This window comes from Geotrypetes seraphini, chromosome 17 (genome assembly GCF_902459505.1).
Source record: "Geotrypetes seraphini chromosome 17, aGeoSer1.1, whole genome shotgun sequence".
Taxonomy (NCBI): domain Eukaryota; kingdom Metazoa; phylum Chordata; class Amphibia; order Gymnophiona; family Dermophiidae; genus Geotrypetes; species Geotrypetes seraphini.
Window position 1 is genome coordinate 27,885,843 of NC_047100.1, and position 16,522 is coordinate 27,902,364.

Below are 16,522 nucleotides of genomic sequence, written 5' to 3' on the forward strand. Positions count from 1 at the left end.
CTCCCGGGACAGATAGGGAAATATGATAACGTACCGGAATGTAAAACCACTTAGGAAGCAGTACATGCAAATCAATCTCATACATATTCATTGTGGATAACCTGACTGGCAAGCGGTTACGACGTGGGAAACACTGGCTAGATTTGCTTGAAATCAGGGGTTCTTAACCCAAGCCAGTCTCATTTTCAACCTATCCACAATGAATAGACATGAGATAAATTTGCATGCACTGCCTCCATTGTATGCAAATTACTCTCATGCATATTCACCGTGGGGATTCTGAAAACCTGGGTGCATCCTGGCTTGAGCACTCTGCATTTTGGCATTGGAGGGCAGCATTTCATGCTCTTATGATTATGGAAACTAGGGCGACCTCCCCATCTTATAAAAACCAGAGTAAATTTGGGATGACCTGGGAACCTTATATACAGCAATTGTCAGTCAAAGCAGGCAGTTTTGTAGTGAACTCATTACATTTGTAATCATAAAGTGAAGCACTATTTTTTAGCAATATTTGGAAATGGGATGGGTGGAGGGAGTGAAGGGGGATACTTTATCGCGTTTGTATTCTGATGATAATTGTTGTTTTCTTTGAATTTATATATCTACAAAGTATTAACTGAGTTGAGATGATATTCTTTGTAAGATTTTTGTTAGGTATATTTTATTTTAAAAACTCAATAAAAAATGATTGAACATTAAAACTCAAAATGTTCTGTTTGTTTTCCAGATTTGTGGTATCGATATTCTCTTCCCAGATAAACATTCTTCGGCTTTTGAGCAAGACAGCTGGCAGTGAGCCAAAGGTATGTCTTGATTGTATTAGGGAGAGGAGCAGAGTAGCGATAACCTCTTCTTTTCAAGACTTTTAAAACTTATTCTGGTTTTATTATCTCGACAAACAACACACAAAGGAGCTCTTCTTTTATTCCAGCTTATCTGCAGTGTCACTATGACCCGTACAAGACTTTTAGTCAAATCACTTCTCTGTGAGATAATCATCATTTCGCAGCTAGAATATATACAAGAACAGGGCATCCACGTTTCTGTTCTTTGTGGGAGGGATTGGAGAGATTTAAGATTACTAGTACTTTTCCCCCCCCCCCCTGTCCATGTTCCCTTTTTCTAAAGATCACAGGAAATGAATTCATGGGATACAAGATGTACTGCTTAGTGGTTTAAAATTGTTTTTTGCCCTGTACAATAAATCTGCTTGGTAGGGTCCATCCAGGACAAGGTCTGGTGTTAGAAATCTGAGTCGAAAAAAAACATTTGGTCACTGCAGTTTGGTTTTCGCGTGCTCATTTATAGAACTCGGAGTGTAATGGACTCCTAAGACTTGGCTTACGGAGTTGGGTGGTGGACGTAGGATGGCATCGAGACTAACTAAGCCTTTGCTCTTCTTATGCAGCAGTCTGGGAACCTGAAAGCTAACGGGTTGTATAACATGGCAAACGCTGCTTGTCAGCTCAGGATAAGGCGAGATAGATGAGCCTAATGCCTAATAAGAAATATCTTTTAAAGGGGGGGGAGGGGAAAGTCATTACACGTGTGCTTGTTGTGTTAATCCTTTTAGATAGAAATCAAGGTCAACACTCAAGGTCAGTTTAACTCTAGGGAAACATACATTCAGGCTTTCCCTGGGACCTCTATTCGGGGCCTTTCTCTTCAGGCCGCTATCTCACTATTGGTTCGTTTTTTATATCCCATCCTCCCAGTGGTGTGGTGAGGGGGGAGCAGTCCACCCCGGACACCAACTTGCTCGGAGCACCCGCACCCTTCCTCCTCTCTGCCCCCTTCCCCCACACCTTTTTAACGTCAGTGCGAGCAACCATCTTGCTGTCCCTTCTCCATTTTTGTATCGGTATGTTAATGTTTGTCTGTGCGTTTGATTGTTTGCAATATTAATTGTAATTTGTTTTTAACTCGTGCCCTTTTTATTTTTTGTTTTTATATTATGTAAAACCGCTTTGAATTTTGATAAGGCGGTATATCTCTCTGACGTCACTTCTGACAGATGGGAACTTTTGAAGGCAGGGTAGGATTGTCAATAGTGGGTTTTAACTAAGGGGAGGTCAGTGAATGGCGGAATGATTAAATCAACTCTATAATTGCCCGTAATTTGCCTACGGCCTGTAACTCTTCTCTTCATCCCATATTGGTTCAATCTCTCCTGAGGCCCCCAAATCCACATTTTCCCCTGTCTCTTTCCCTCATTCACAGAGCTTCACTTTCTTCCCAGGGGCATGTCTCCCAGGGGCCAGGACAAAGGACATTGCCGATAGAATCGAGAGGATCCTGGACGGAGCCGAAACGGAGGAGACAGCAGTAATTGTCCACGTCGGAACAAATGATGTGAGCCGGAGGAACTTCAGCATGCCTGCGCTAAAGGACCAGTTCAGGGTCCTGGGAAGGAAGCTGAAACGGAGGACACAGAGGATAGAATTCTCAGAGATCCTGCCGGTCCCGAGGGCAGATGCAAGGAGGCAGGCCGAGCTCCAGGAGGTGAATGCGTGGCTGAGGAGGTGGTGCAAGGAGGAGGGCTTCCACTTTGTGAGGAACTGGTCGTCCTTCTGGGGAAAGAGCAAGCTCTACAGGCGGGATGGCCTGCACCTGAGCACGGCGGGAACAAGAATACTAGCAGCCAACGTTAAGAAGGAGATCGAGAGGGCTTTAAACTACGGAGAGGGGGAAAGCCGACAGCTGACCTGATGACGCTTCGGACAGCAGTATCCAGAAAAGATGCTGAACTGGCTGACTGCGGGGAGGACGACGGGGGAGCGATGGAACTCGTGATCAGACAGCGAGGGAAACATCAGGTAACAACTTGCTGGGAGAAGCCTAAGGGGAAGGAGAAAACAGGGGATTCAGGGGGGCGAGATCGCACCAGGGTGCAAACAGAAGGCAATAAGGTGGAGCCACAGGGCAAAGGGGAGCCACAAGGCAAGGGGGAACAAACCAAGGCTCAGGGGACGATAGCACGGGAGGGGGCTGGTACTCCCCGGGGAAAAGCGGGGAGGAGGGGTGGAGGGGACATGGGGAGGAAGGGAGTTGCAAGGGTAAAGGCGGAGGGCACAGCAGAGGCACCGGGAGCGGGAAAACGGCCCGAGACCCAAGGGAAGGCGGCCCAGGTAAAGGCAGAGGTGGTGGCACCAGGAGCGGGAAAACGGCCCGAGACTCAAGGGAAGGCGGCCCAGGTAAAGGCAGAGGTGGAGGACAAATACCGGGACCTACAGTGCTTATACGCAAATGCAAGAAGCCTCATGGCTAAGATGGGTGAACTGGAAGTCATGGCCAAGGGGGAGGACCTGGATATAATAGGAATTACAGAAACCTGGTGGACAGAGGAAAATCAATGGGACGTGGCGCTGCCAGGGTACAAACTCTACAGGAGGGACAGGACCCACAAGAAGGGGGGAGGCATAGCGCTGTATATAAAGGGATCAATACGGCAACAAAGGCAGAGGAGCTGGAATCGCTATGGGTCAAATTGCCGGGAAAGAAGAGTGCAGACATAAAGCTGGGGCTGTATTATCGCCCGCCTGGTGCGTCAGAAACAATAGGACACGACTTGGAAGCAGAACTGAGACAGGAATGCAAGACTGGAAGTGTAACAGTGATGGGGGACTTCAACTACCCGGGGATAGACTGGAGTACGGATCACTCCAACTCCACGAGGGAAGCAGGATTCGTAGAAGCTGTGAGGGACTGCTTCATGGAGCAACTAGTCAAGGAACCGACGCGAGGGGGTGCTACTCTTGACCTCATCCTTAACGGATTAGGGGGGCCTGCAAGAGGGGTAGAAGTGGGAGGAACACTAAGCAACAGTGATCACAACGTGATCAGATTCACATTAGAAAGGGGGTCACCCATAGTGGGGAGGATCGCATCAGCTGCGCTCAACTTCAGGAAAGGGAACTATGTTGCTATGAGGAAAATGGTGGGGAGGAGGCTCAGGAACGGCATTAAGATGGAGACTGCAGGGAGCGCCTGGACCCTTCTCAGGGACACACTGCAGGAAGCGCAAAAACTGTACATCCCCAGTTTCAGGAAAGGCCGTAAGAACAAGCGGCCAAAAGACCCGGTTTGGATGACACCTGAAGTAAAGAGGGCAATCAGTGACAAGAAAGTGTCCTTCCGGAAATGGAAGAGGGACCCAACGGAAGAAAATCACCAGGAGCACAGGATATGCCAAAAGGAATGCCACCGAGAGGTTAGAAAAGCAAAAGGGAAATACGAGCAGGGGCTGGCCAGGGAGGCAAAAAACTTCAAGGCATTCTTCAGTTACGTAAAGAGGAAGAAACCAGTGAGAGAGGAGGTGGGGCCATTGGATGATGGGGATAAGAAGGGAGTGATTAAGGAGGATAAAGAGGTAGCTGAGAGGTTGAACACGTTCTTCTCATCGGTCTTCACGAGCGAGGACACGTCCAATATACGGACTCAGAGGATCTCATGAGTGGGGAGCAGGCTGAAAAATTGGGGCATATAGAGGTAAGTCGGGAGGATGTCCTCAAACAGATTGACAGGTTGAAAAGCGGCAAATCTCCGGGACCGGATGGGATCCACTCAAGGGTTCTAAAGGAACTAAGAAAGGAAATAGCGGGCGCAATCCAGCATGTTTGCAACCTATCCTTGACAACTGGAGAGGTACCAAAGGACTGGAAACTGGCGAATGTCACACCTATCTTTAAGAAGGGATCGAGAGGTGACCCCGGGAACTACAGGCCGGTGAGCCTGACTTCAGTTATAGGGAAGATGGTGGAAGCAATAATCAAGGACAGCATTTGCGAGCACATCGAGAAAAATGGCCTACTGCGGACAAGCCAGCACGGATTCTGTAAGGGAAGGTCGTGCCTGACAAACCTTCTGTACTTCTTTGAGGGAATAAGCAGTCAGGTGGACAAAGGGGAACCCATAGACATCATTTACCTCGATTTTCAAAAGGCCTTTGACAAGGTGCCACATGAAAGGCTGCTTAGGAAGCTGTGGAACCACGGGGTGGGCGGGGATGTACATAGATGGATCAAGCACTGGCTATCAGGTAGACTACAGAGGGTCGGAGTAAAGGGCCAATATTCTGACTGGCGGGAAGTCACGAGCGGTGTGCCACAGGGATCGGTGCTGGGGCCGCTACTCTTCAACATATTTATCAATGACCTGGAAACGGAGGCAAAGTGTGAGGTTATAAAATTTGCAGACGATACCAAGCTCTGCGCCAGAGTTAGGACCAGGGAGGAGTGTGAGGAACTGCAAAGGGACCTCAATAAGCTGGAGGACTGGGCAAACAAATGGCAAATGCGCTTTAACGTAGATAAATGCAAGGTCATGCACATAGGGAAAAAGAACCCGTTGTTCGAGTATAAAATGGGGGGGGGGATTGCTGGGAGACACCGGACTTGAGAGAGACTTGGGTGTGCTAGTGGATCCATCCATGAAACCATCCGCACAGTGTGCAGCAGCCTCGAAGAAAGCCAACAGGACGTCACAGCAGATCTCCCCCCCATAAAAGGGCTCGAGCCAACGGCGCACGGCCGTTCGGCGCGCGGCGAAGGCGAGCGGCAAAGGCGCTCGCCTTAGCGAGAGCGCCTTTGCGAAGGGCCTCAAGAAGGGCATCAAGGAAGGGCTATCTATTTCAGCTGGTCTCTAAAATCCTACAACTAGCCAATTTACCAATCAACGTCAGTCTTTCTTCAATCTTTCCCTCTTCCAGGTCTTTCAAATTTCAACTCTCTACTCCTACCTAACTAACAAGCACACTTAACAGGTGGACCACACCAACCACTCTATCCTAACTTATCCCTCCAACCTCAACACATTCTGACATATCTATAAAAAAAAAAAAAAAAAAAATTTTAACATAAATAAATAAATAATTAATAATACAAAAACCTTTATATATGGCAGGCAGAACTAGAGGCAGCAAGACTTCAGTCAAGACAGGCAGCTCAGTCGCCGAGAGTGCCCAGGGGATGGCTACGGTCTTCGTACAGACTGAGGGGGAGCCTGGACAGAGGACAGAGGTCTCTGTACAGACCGAGGCCATCCCCTCAAAGATGTCTTCAGCCTCCACTCAGACAGAACCAATTGATCAACCAGATGAAAGCCTTATGATAGAGCTGAGGAGTCTGAGAGAAGAGATCCAACGCTTAAGGAGTATCCGTGATGACGAGACCTTCATCGACGGAATAATCCAGGAACTGTCTCAGATCGCCGAACCAGAGCCTGATAAGACCATCCTTGAGTCACCCAGAGCTTCCAGAACTTCAGACTTGAATCCTACCGTCGGAATTCAGGAAGTCACTGGAGACGCCGATACCTGGCAGCTGGTGACTTCATCCACAGGTAAACGCAGAAAACCTAATTCTGTTTCTCTCTCTCACATACAGGGCAGCTCTACATCGACGCCACATATCCCCCTTAAGAACAGATACCAGCTGCTACAGGAAGGTCCTGACAACGAGGTACAAGAAGTGGTTGAACAGACGGTTCCAATTCCAGAGTCCACAGGTCAGCCCACCCCTAGGAAGCGCAGAGTTGTGGTCATCGGGGATTCACTGCTAAGGGGCACCGAGGGACCGATTTGTAGACCAGATCTGCAGTCAAGAGAGGTCTGCTGCTTGCCGGGGGCCAAGATCCGGGATGTAACTGCTAGCCTTGGCAGACTCATCAAGCCCCAAGATCACTTCCCTATGATTCTCATCCATGTCGGAACCAACGACACTGCCAGGGGCACCCTAGAAAGCATACCCGAAGACTTCAGAGCCCTAGGAGAGAAGCTGAGGAGGATGGATGCGCAGGTGGTCTTCTCCTCGATCCTCCCAGTGAGGGGCAAGGGCAGTGCCAGGGAGGATCGTGTCCGGAGGGTGAACGACTGGCTGCAGGAATGGTGCAGGGAGATGAACTTTGGGTTCCTGCACCACGGAGAGGCACTGCAGGGACTGCTTGGACCAGACGGGTTACACCTGACCAAGAGGGGGAAGAACGTCCTTGGACACCGTCTAGCCCGCCTACTACACAGGGCTTTAAACTAGGTAAGTTGGGGGAGGGTACGGGCTTTAAACTAGGTGAGTTGGGGGAGGGTACGGGCTACCAATACTATTTTGGAACTGAACTAAGTAAACACTGCATTGGGTCACATTACAATTCTGGGTCTAAGGGGAGTACACGTAGCAATTCTAGGTCTAGAGGGAGTACACACTGTAATTCTGGGACCAGCGAGAGTGCACACGCTGCAAATTGCACTAAAGGAGCTCAAGTAGCCCAAACGGGAATACCCCCACAGGGTACACACATTACCAAGTCTCTGATAGGAGCGCACTGCAGTTATGGGGAGTCCGGGATAGGTACAAGCTGTAGCTCTGGGTCTAGGGAGTGTAAGAGACAAGCGAAAAATACTAATGGTGGTCTAGTTGATATAGAGGGATTGTCCCCACTGAGATACAACAAGCACACAACATGGAGGGCTATGTACGTCAACGCCCACAGTCTGGGAAACAAGATCCTAGATTTGGAGATAGAAATGAGGAATGCCGACCTGGATGTGGTGGCGATATCTGAGACCTGGCTCACAGACTCCCACGCGTGGGACATGGTCATACCAGGTTACAACTTGCTTCGTCGGGACAGGGAGGGCAAAATGGGAGGTGGGGTAGCATTATATACTAAAGATGACATTAAGGTCACCAGAATCACAGATGTACAGTACACTGGGGAATCCCTTTGGGTAAATTTGGCCAGAGGGAAGGACAAATGCCTATATCTTGGCGTGGTATACAGACCCCCAAAACATCAAGAAGACCTAGATTTGGAATTAATCGGAGATATAGAGAATATCACCTTGCGGGGGGACACAGTATTGGTAGGTGACTTCAACATGCCCGATGTGGATTGGGTCACGCTTTCCTCTGCTTCCGGCAGCAGCAGGAAGCTATTAAACTCTTTGAATGGAGCAGGACTCAGGCAACTGGTAATTGAGCCAACAAGGGATCAGGCAATTTTGGACCTGGTACTTACCAACGGAAAAAGTATCACAGAGGTCTCGGTGGGTGAAACTTTGGCCTCCAGTGACCACAATATGATTTGGTTCAATCTCAGGAAAGGTTTCACGAAATCTACCACATTGACCAAGGTTCTCAAGTTCAAGGACACAAATTTCCAGGACATGGGAGACTTCGTTCACCATGCGCTACAAACCCAAGCAGATACCGACAGCGTGGAAGAAATGTGGTCAACTTTGAAAACCACCATACAGGAAGCAACAAACCGCTATGTTAAATCAGTAAGCAAACGAAGTAGGAACAACAAGCCACAGTGGTTCTCTATGGAGATCTCAGACCTCATCAAAGAGAAGAAAAAAGCATTCATCTCTTACAAACAATCAGGGACACAGGACTCCAGAGTAGATTATCTGACCAAATCAAGAGCCGTCAAAGCGGCAGTTAGAGAGGCCAAATTCCGCATGGAGGAGTCTCTAGCAAAGAATATCCAGAAGGGAGATAAATCCTTCTTCAGGTATATTAGTGACAGGAAAAAGAACTCAGGCGGGATAGTACGACTCAGAAAACCAGACGGAGACCATGTGGAGACGGACTCGGAAAAGGCCCAACTGTTAAATGAATACTTCTGTTCAGTCTTCACCCGCGAGGTGCCGGGAATCGGCCCTCAACCACATACAAGGATTAAATCAGTAGACCCGTTTAGTAATTTCAAATTTACACCCAGCAGCGTCTACTGCGAGCTGTCAAAAATCAAGGTCAACAAGGCAATGGGGCCTGACAACCTACACCCTAGGGTACTCAGGGAGTTGGGAGATGTCTTGGCGGAACCACTATCCGCGCTCTTTAATCTCTCCCTTAGTACAGGTAACGTCCCGATGGACTGGAAGACGGCTAACGTCATTCCACTACACAAGAAAGGCTCCAGGGTGGATATGGCAAACTACAGACCAGTGAGTCTCACTTCAATAGTGAGCAAACTAATGGAAACCCTAATCAAACACCAAATGGATAGGATCATGGACGAGGAGAATCTGCGGGATCCCCGCCAACATGGATTTACTAAGGGGAGATCGTGCCAATCCAACCTGATCGGCTTCTTTGACTGGGTGACGAGGAAGCTGGATGTTGGTGAGTCCCTGGACATCGTCTATCTGGATTTCAGCAAAGCATTTGATAGCGTGCCACACCGCAGGTTGCTGAACAAGATGAGTTCTTTAGGTCTGGGCGACACTTTAACAAAATGGGTTGGGAACTGGCTTGGAGGTAGGCTTCAGAGGGTGATGGTGAATGGCACCCCCTCCGAGATGTCGGAGGTGATAAGTGGAGTGCCACAGGGCTCCGTCCTAGGCCCGATCTTGTTCAACATCTATATAAGAGACCTGACAGAAGGGCTTCGAGGTAAAATAACATTGTTTGCCGATGATGCCAAACTGTGCAATGTAGTGAGCAAAAGCACAACAGACAAAAAAGCAATGACAGACGATATGGTGCATGACTTACTTCTGCTGGAGCACTGGTCTAGGTCCTGGCAACTCAGTTTCAATGCCAAAAAATGCAAAGTCATGCACCTGGGAAGCCAGAATCCATGCAAGATCTACACCCTAAATGGCGAGATCCTGACAAGAACTGTAGCAGAAAGAGACTTGGGAGTGATTGTCAGGGAAGACATGAAGTCGGCAAACCAAGTGGAGCAAGCTTCATCCAAAGCAAGGCAAATCATAGGTTGCATACGCAGGAGTTTCATCAGCCGTAAACCTGAAGTCATTATGCCACTATATAGATCCATGGTGAGACCGCACCTGGAGTACTGTGTGCAATTCTGGAGGCCGCATTACCGCAAGGATGTGCTGAGACTGGAGTCGGTCCAGAGAATGGCCACCAGGATGGTCTCGGGACTCAGGGAGCTCCCGTACGAGGAGCGGTTGGGGAATTTGCAGCTCTACTCACTCGAGGAGCGTCGAGAGAGGGGAGACATGATCGAGACATTCAAATATCTCACGGGCCGCATCAAGGTGGAAGAAGACATCTTCTTCTTCAAGGGTCCCGCGGCAACAAGGGGGCATTCGTGGAAAATCAGGGGCGGGAAACTGCACAGTGACACTAGGAAGTTCTTCTTCACTGAAAGGGTGGTTGATCGCTGGAATAGTCTTCCACTTCGGGTTATTGAGGCCACCAGTGTGGCGGATTTTAAGGCCAGATGGGATAGACATGTGGGATCTATCCGCAAAGATAGATAGTGAGGATCACTGGGGTGGGCAGACTTGATGGGCCTTGGCCCTTATCTGCCGTCTATTTCTATGTTTCTATATGTTTCTATCAAGAGGGGCATAACAACCAGGACGCGGGAAGTCATCATGCCGCTGTATCGAGCGATGGTGCGCCCACATCTGGAATACTGCATTCAATATTGGTCGCCGCACCTCAAGAAGGACAAGGCAATTCTTGAGAGAGTCCAAAGGAGGGCAACGAAACTGGTAAGAGGGCTGGAAAACTGCCCATATGCCGAGAGGCTGGATAAACTGGGGCTCTTCTCTCTGGAAAAGAGGATGCTCAGGGGGGATATGATAGAGACCTTCAAAATACTTAGGGGCATAGAGAGGGTGGACAGGGACAGGTTCTTCAGACTAAAAGGGACGACAGGTACGAGGGGGCACTCAGAGAAACTGAAGGGGGATAGGTTCAAATCAATTGAAGGAAGTTTTTCTTCACCCAAAGGGTCGTGGACACATGGAATGCGCTCCCGGAGGAAGTGATCCGGCAGAGTACAGTACATGGATTCAAACAGGGATTGGACGGATTCCTGAGGGAAAAGGGGATCGTGGGGTACTGAGGGAGGTGCTGGGGTGATGCATAAATATAGACAGCTCACCAGGTCGTGCAGGTGCAAGGCCGGAGGGTTAGGACTTTGATGGGAAGATAGGACTTCGATGACAAACCTAGGGGGCAATAGGGGGGCCCCTTCTGGTGATTAAGGCAGGTCATGACCTGTTGGGCCGCCGCGGGGGCGGACTGCTGGGCGGGATGGACCTGTGGTCTGACCCGGCAGAGGCACTGCTTATGTTCTTATGTTCCCCCAGCTTATCGCTGTCATCATAACTTGGCAATCACAGAGGGGCCCAGGGAATTTGACCACAGCTTCCTAGTGTTCGATAGGGGGTATGAAATATTCATGCACACGATAGTTTTTAAGGACTAAAACATAACTGCTAGAAACAAAGGCCTCTGAATCTCGCTGTATGGGCGTATCTGGAGGAGTGGCTAGGGCGGGATGGGGGCCGACCTAGACTTATTTGTCCTGCAGGGATAAGCGAATGTTTTACTAGACATCCTGGACAAAACTTAAACGTTTTGAGTTAGACGATGGAAAAACAGGTATAAGGGCCAAAAAGGTATCCAAAGTGACCAGATAAGCACTGCAGAGACAAAGTAAAGACCCCCCCCAAAACTCCCCCAATGTTCACTTACCCCTTCACACCCCCACAAAGATCGGAATAAAAACGTACATACCTGTCTCCAGAACATCAGCACCTGGTAGAGGAAAGCCTAGTAGAGCTGCACCCAAGTGTCTTAAATAGCCTGGGGGATGGGCTAGTGAACCATAGAGAGGAGGACCCACAAGCCACTCTAACCACTACATTGATGGTGGAACATATGTGCCCCCCCCCCCACCCACCCCAAAGTCTGCTTCCATATAGGTGCCATCTGCAGCCATAAGGGCTATTGGGGTTGTAGACAGGTGGGTATAGTGGGTTTGGGGGGCTCATCGTAACCTATAAGGGAGTTCTAATGAGATGTTTATTTATTTATTTATTTATTTATTTATTTGGATTTCTATCCCGTCCTCCCAGTAGCTCAGAACGGTCTACAAATGAACATACACAGTGGAGAGTAAATAGACATATAAGTAATACAACAGGTTTAGTCATTGGATTTAAGAATTTGGAGAGAATTAAGTACAGGGAGAGTATAGCAGAAAGAGAGAAGGGGGAAATACAGTAGTTTAGTTTAAGGAAAGTTATATGCGTTTAGATACAATTTGTTGGTGGAGAGAGTAAGAGAGGGTTTTATTGGAGTTTTTTGGGGGGAGATAGGAGGGTGGAGGGGGGTGTAAGGGGGGAGAAGACAGAGGAGATCTTTAGTTGAAGAGGAGGGTCTTTACCGATTTCCTGAAAGTTAATAATGAGTTCTGTTGTCTGTCTGTCTGTTTACTTGGCACCCTTTTTGTGAAGTTCACAGCAGTGTCTTCTCAGGTGCCCCACTGCTCTGTTGCCATACCTGGGTGGCCAGTCCATTGCAAGACTGGCCCTTCCCACGTCCAAATGGTCTTGGGCGTTTGGGACTTGGGCAAAACTTTGGTCAAAAATGGGGTATAAATATAGACTTCCTGGCAGCCTGAACGAACAAAAGCCTGGACGTCCAGATAGCTGATTTAAAAAACTATATATATATATATATATATATATATATATATTCTAAATGTATTTTTTTTTTTTAAATGGGCATTTGTTTTGGTTGTGCCCGTCCATGGAAATAAGATAGAAAGAAGATTGACTCATTTGAGCTTTGGTGGTGGAGAAGGATTTTATGCGTACTTTGGAGGAAAGGTGGGAGAGGGAAGATATAATAGAGACATTTAAATACTACATGGCGTCGAGTCTCTTTCATTTGAAAGGACGCTCTGGAATGAGAGGGCATAGGATGAAGTTAAGAGGCGACAGACTCAGGGGTACCGTAATCTAAGGAAATGCTTTTTTACAAAAAGGGTGGTAGATGCACAGAATAGTCTCCCGGAATTGGTGGTGTCTGAATTCAAGAAAGCCTGGGATAGGCATGTAGGATCTCTTAGAGAGAGTAAGAGATAATGATTACTGCGGATGGGTCATGTGGCCTCTATCTTCCATCATGTTTCTATAACCATAAAGTTCTATGACCTCACAATGCAGGTGTAAAGAGCCTTAGCCTATAGGAAGAGGAGATGCAAATGTTAAGAGCCTTAGCCAATAGGGAGAGGAGGAGATAGTGGATGCAGCGGATGGGCAGACTAGATGGGCCATCATGTTTCTATATTTAAAGCTATTTTTTCTAGTAGGACCTTGAAGGTTTTTTTTTCCACTCAGATGGGAAAGAAAGCCAACACTGCTTTCTTGAGAGAATAGAAAAAGGGAGTTACATTTCCTTTAATAGGTATTTATAATATGCCCATACATGCTACAATTAAATTATTTTGGCAGTTGTAGTAGGTTTGTTTTCCAACATATGCCTTCCACAGGTAAGAAAGGCATTGGTCAGGGCATATTGGGCCTGGAAAACTGATCTTCATAATGTACAATTCAATTCAATTTTTATTTACCCCATTTCTATGGCGCTCTTTATCTGTTGAATTTAGTAGCATACAAGAGCAAAAAAAAAAATTGACCCTGTCGAATGCACAGAGAAGAAGTCCAAGATAAACAAAACCAACAATGTGGAAAGGTGATGTTCCTGATAGACTTTATTGAGAAAAACTTAGCAAAACCTCTAGGACCCAGTCCGCTGGGGGCGTTGGACCCAACCCGATCCGTGTTTTGACAAAGCCATCTTTCTCAGGGGGTCCCTGCTGGCCCTTGGGTTGAAAATACATGCAAAAGCCTCAACAATTCCAAATGTGCAAATGACATTCGACCACTAATGATCTCTGGCGATTTGCTCATGTCATTGATAGCAGCAATAGGGAGTCCCCGGTTGGCAAGTGGTCCCCAAAAGTAGTCGTGGAAGTCTTTACTGTTAGCATAGTCCAAAGCCTTATGGGCCTGAGAAGCCTGCTGGAATAACCACATTTTCAAGTTACATAAGAACCGCCATACTGGGACAGATCAAAGGTCCTTCAAGCCCAGTGTCCTGTTTCCAACAGTGGTCGACCCAGGTCCCAAGTACTTGGCTAGATCCCAAGTAGTGAAACGAATGCTGCTTTTCTTAGAAATAAGCAGTGGATTTTCCCAAGCCACCAGAGTCTGAGGATTCAAACTTATTTGCAGCATAGGGCTGGACGACAGACCATAAGGAAAACTCATTTAACGGGTTAGTTTTGGTTAAGGAGGAATATAGATTGTAAAATGTCGTTGTTTTACTCGAGAGAAGCACATATCTCTGCTTCAAGTTTCTCAGTCCTACAAGTTAGAACAGGAAGAACCGGAGACCTGTAATGTTTTCTTTTATTTTGAAGTCCAGAGGAAAAAATACGGCCATTTTTTCCTGGCATTTTCTGTGAAAGAAACCCAACCTCTGATACATTTTGTAGTTAGCAAAGTTGCAAAAAAAAAAAAACCAAACCCTTTTGGGAACACGGACAGCTGCTCTGATTTATTGCAGAAAATATGTGTCGGCAAATCCAGGGCCCACTGAAATAATACATCTGCACAATCAGACCTTCTGCAGAAACAAAACCTATAAGGAGAAATGCAAGGAATGTTTCTTTTAAAGACAATCTTTGACCCTTGGGGGAATAAAAGCAAGCATTCAAACGAGTAAATTCAAAACTACATCCTGTATGATGTTTATGGTTTTTTTCTTTCTTTTTTTTAAAAAAAATTTTAATTATGCAAAGGGAATTGCAAAGTCAAAATATTTCACTCTGAATCCTAAGCTAGTAAGGAATGTGGATTCAGAAGGATTTAATTCAGTTTAAGGGCTGAGGTCTTTGAAGTGATGCAAGAGAATGACAACAGACAGGGGGGTTCAATTTTATTTCTTGATTGATATGGTATTAACAGGATACAACAGACCACTGTTTCAGCAGATTTTCTGCCAGAACTGCAAATTCGTTTCCTTGGCATCAAAATAGAAAATTATATGGAAGATATTCGAATCTGAAAGTTTATACAAGCAGGGGGGGGTAATTTAAAAAGTTCATCTATAGACAAAATATTGCTTTATATGTAGAAACATCATTTTATCAAATTGCCTGGACTAAAGATATGGAACACTAAAACTCAAAAATACTGCCAAAAAAATGTATCGAGTAACAAAAATATATAGAATGGCAGAACCCTCTATTTAACGCTCAAAGGGTGTTGACCAGCAACCAAGAATTGGGAAGATCAATAAAAATACGTAACATCAAGTAAATACGAGATACGTCAGTATGGGCCCAATCACAATATCGATAACCTTTCCCGGCCCCGGACAAAAGTGTTTTTTTCAAAAGTGTGTTTTTGCACTTTAAATGGCCAATCCAGGTCACTAGTACCTGGCCAAAACCCAAGGAGTAGCAATATTCCATTCAGTAGATGGTCCCTGCTCGGAAGAGCTTACAATCTAATTTGGACAGCCAGACAGGACAACTCAGGGTTGGGTTAGACAAGATCTTCCCTCCCTTATGAACTTCCCTTAACTGTTCGCCTTTTCTGTATATTTTATGGATTATTTTCCTTATCCTTCTGTCTCCAGTATGTTTGTAATGTCTTGTTCGTATAGATTTGTATTATCAGTTTGTAAACCCTCTTTTCTAATTTATTTCTTACTATTTTATATTCTGTACATCGCTTAGAAGTATGATAAGCGGTGCAACAAATTTTGAAATAAACTATTCTGGTAGAAGGAAAGATACAGAATATTTGGATCTTGGCTGGTCACTGGGTACGGAATGATATTCACGGGCGTAGCGAAGGTGAGTACCGACTCAGTGGCGCCTCTCCCCCCCATCCTCTTCCCAACCCCTCTGCCACGCGCACGCCCCCTTCCCTTCTCCCGTACCTTTTTAATTTTCCAGGCGAGAGCAACATCATGGCTATCCCTCTGACATCACTTCTTAGGTGCGGGGCCCAGAAGTGACATTAGAGGGAGGTAACACCGGCACGGGCAGCAAGTTCATCACGCTGCTCGGGCAGGGAAAATGAAAGGGGTGTGAGGGAAGGGGCACATGCGCGTGGAAGTGGGTCAGGAAGGAACAGACTTTCTCCTGCCCCCTCTTACTATGCCACTGGCAGCATCTGGAGAGCAATTCCAGCAAGTTAGCGACTGCTGTTTCTGTGGTGCTATTAGCCTATATAATTATCCACGCACTAGCGCTGAATACCAGTGGTCCCCTCCAAAAAACGTCCATACTGCTTACCTAGAGAACTTTTCTTCAAATAGTACCTGCCCTCTTTAAAACTTTCTCTTCTCTCAGGGGCAATTGCTCCAAGTGGATTAGTTTTGCTCATATTCGTGTTTCGGTCCAAGAAGGCCTGCCTCAGGAGTCTTGGTGTTGAATGATAAAACCAAACGTGTGGCAATCCAAACGTCCCAAGTATTGCGATAAAAACACTAAAAGACCAATCTTTGGCAACAATTTCAGCGAACACCGCTGAATGGCCCCAGGTCTCATATGCCAGGCTTGGGATTCAAACTAGAGTCTCTCGCGTGACAAAACACATCCCTGCCACTGAGACCCAGGAAAGTCACCTCGTTTGGTTTTTACAAAGCGCTGCGTATCCATCCACTTCCACACTTTACTTACTCTCAGAACTGAAATCTCCTGGTGCTTTGCAGCATGATTCACTGTTAGG

General features: G+C 46.9%; 1 protein-coding gene across 1 annotated transcript in view; it reads left to right on the forward strand.

The window, feature by feature from the left end:
* Window positions 1–732: 732 nt before the first annotated feature.
* CCDC51 (coiled-coil domain containing 51) overlaps window positions 733–16,522 on the forward strand; it is a 77,109-nt gene continuing 61,319 nt past the window's right edge. Inside the window, exon 1 of the mRNA XM_033925878.1 lies at window positions 733–806. The gene's annotated coding sequence lies outside the window, so the exon portion shown is untranslated. The remainder of the gene's footprint in view (window positions 807–16,522) is intronic.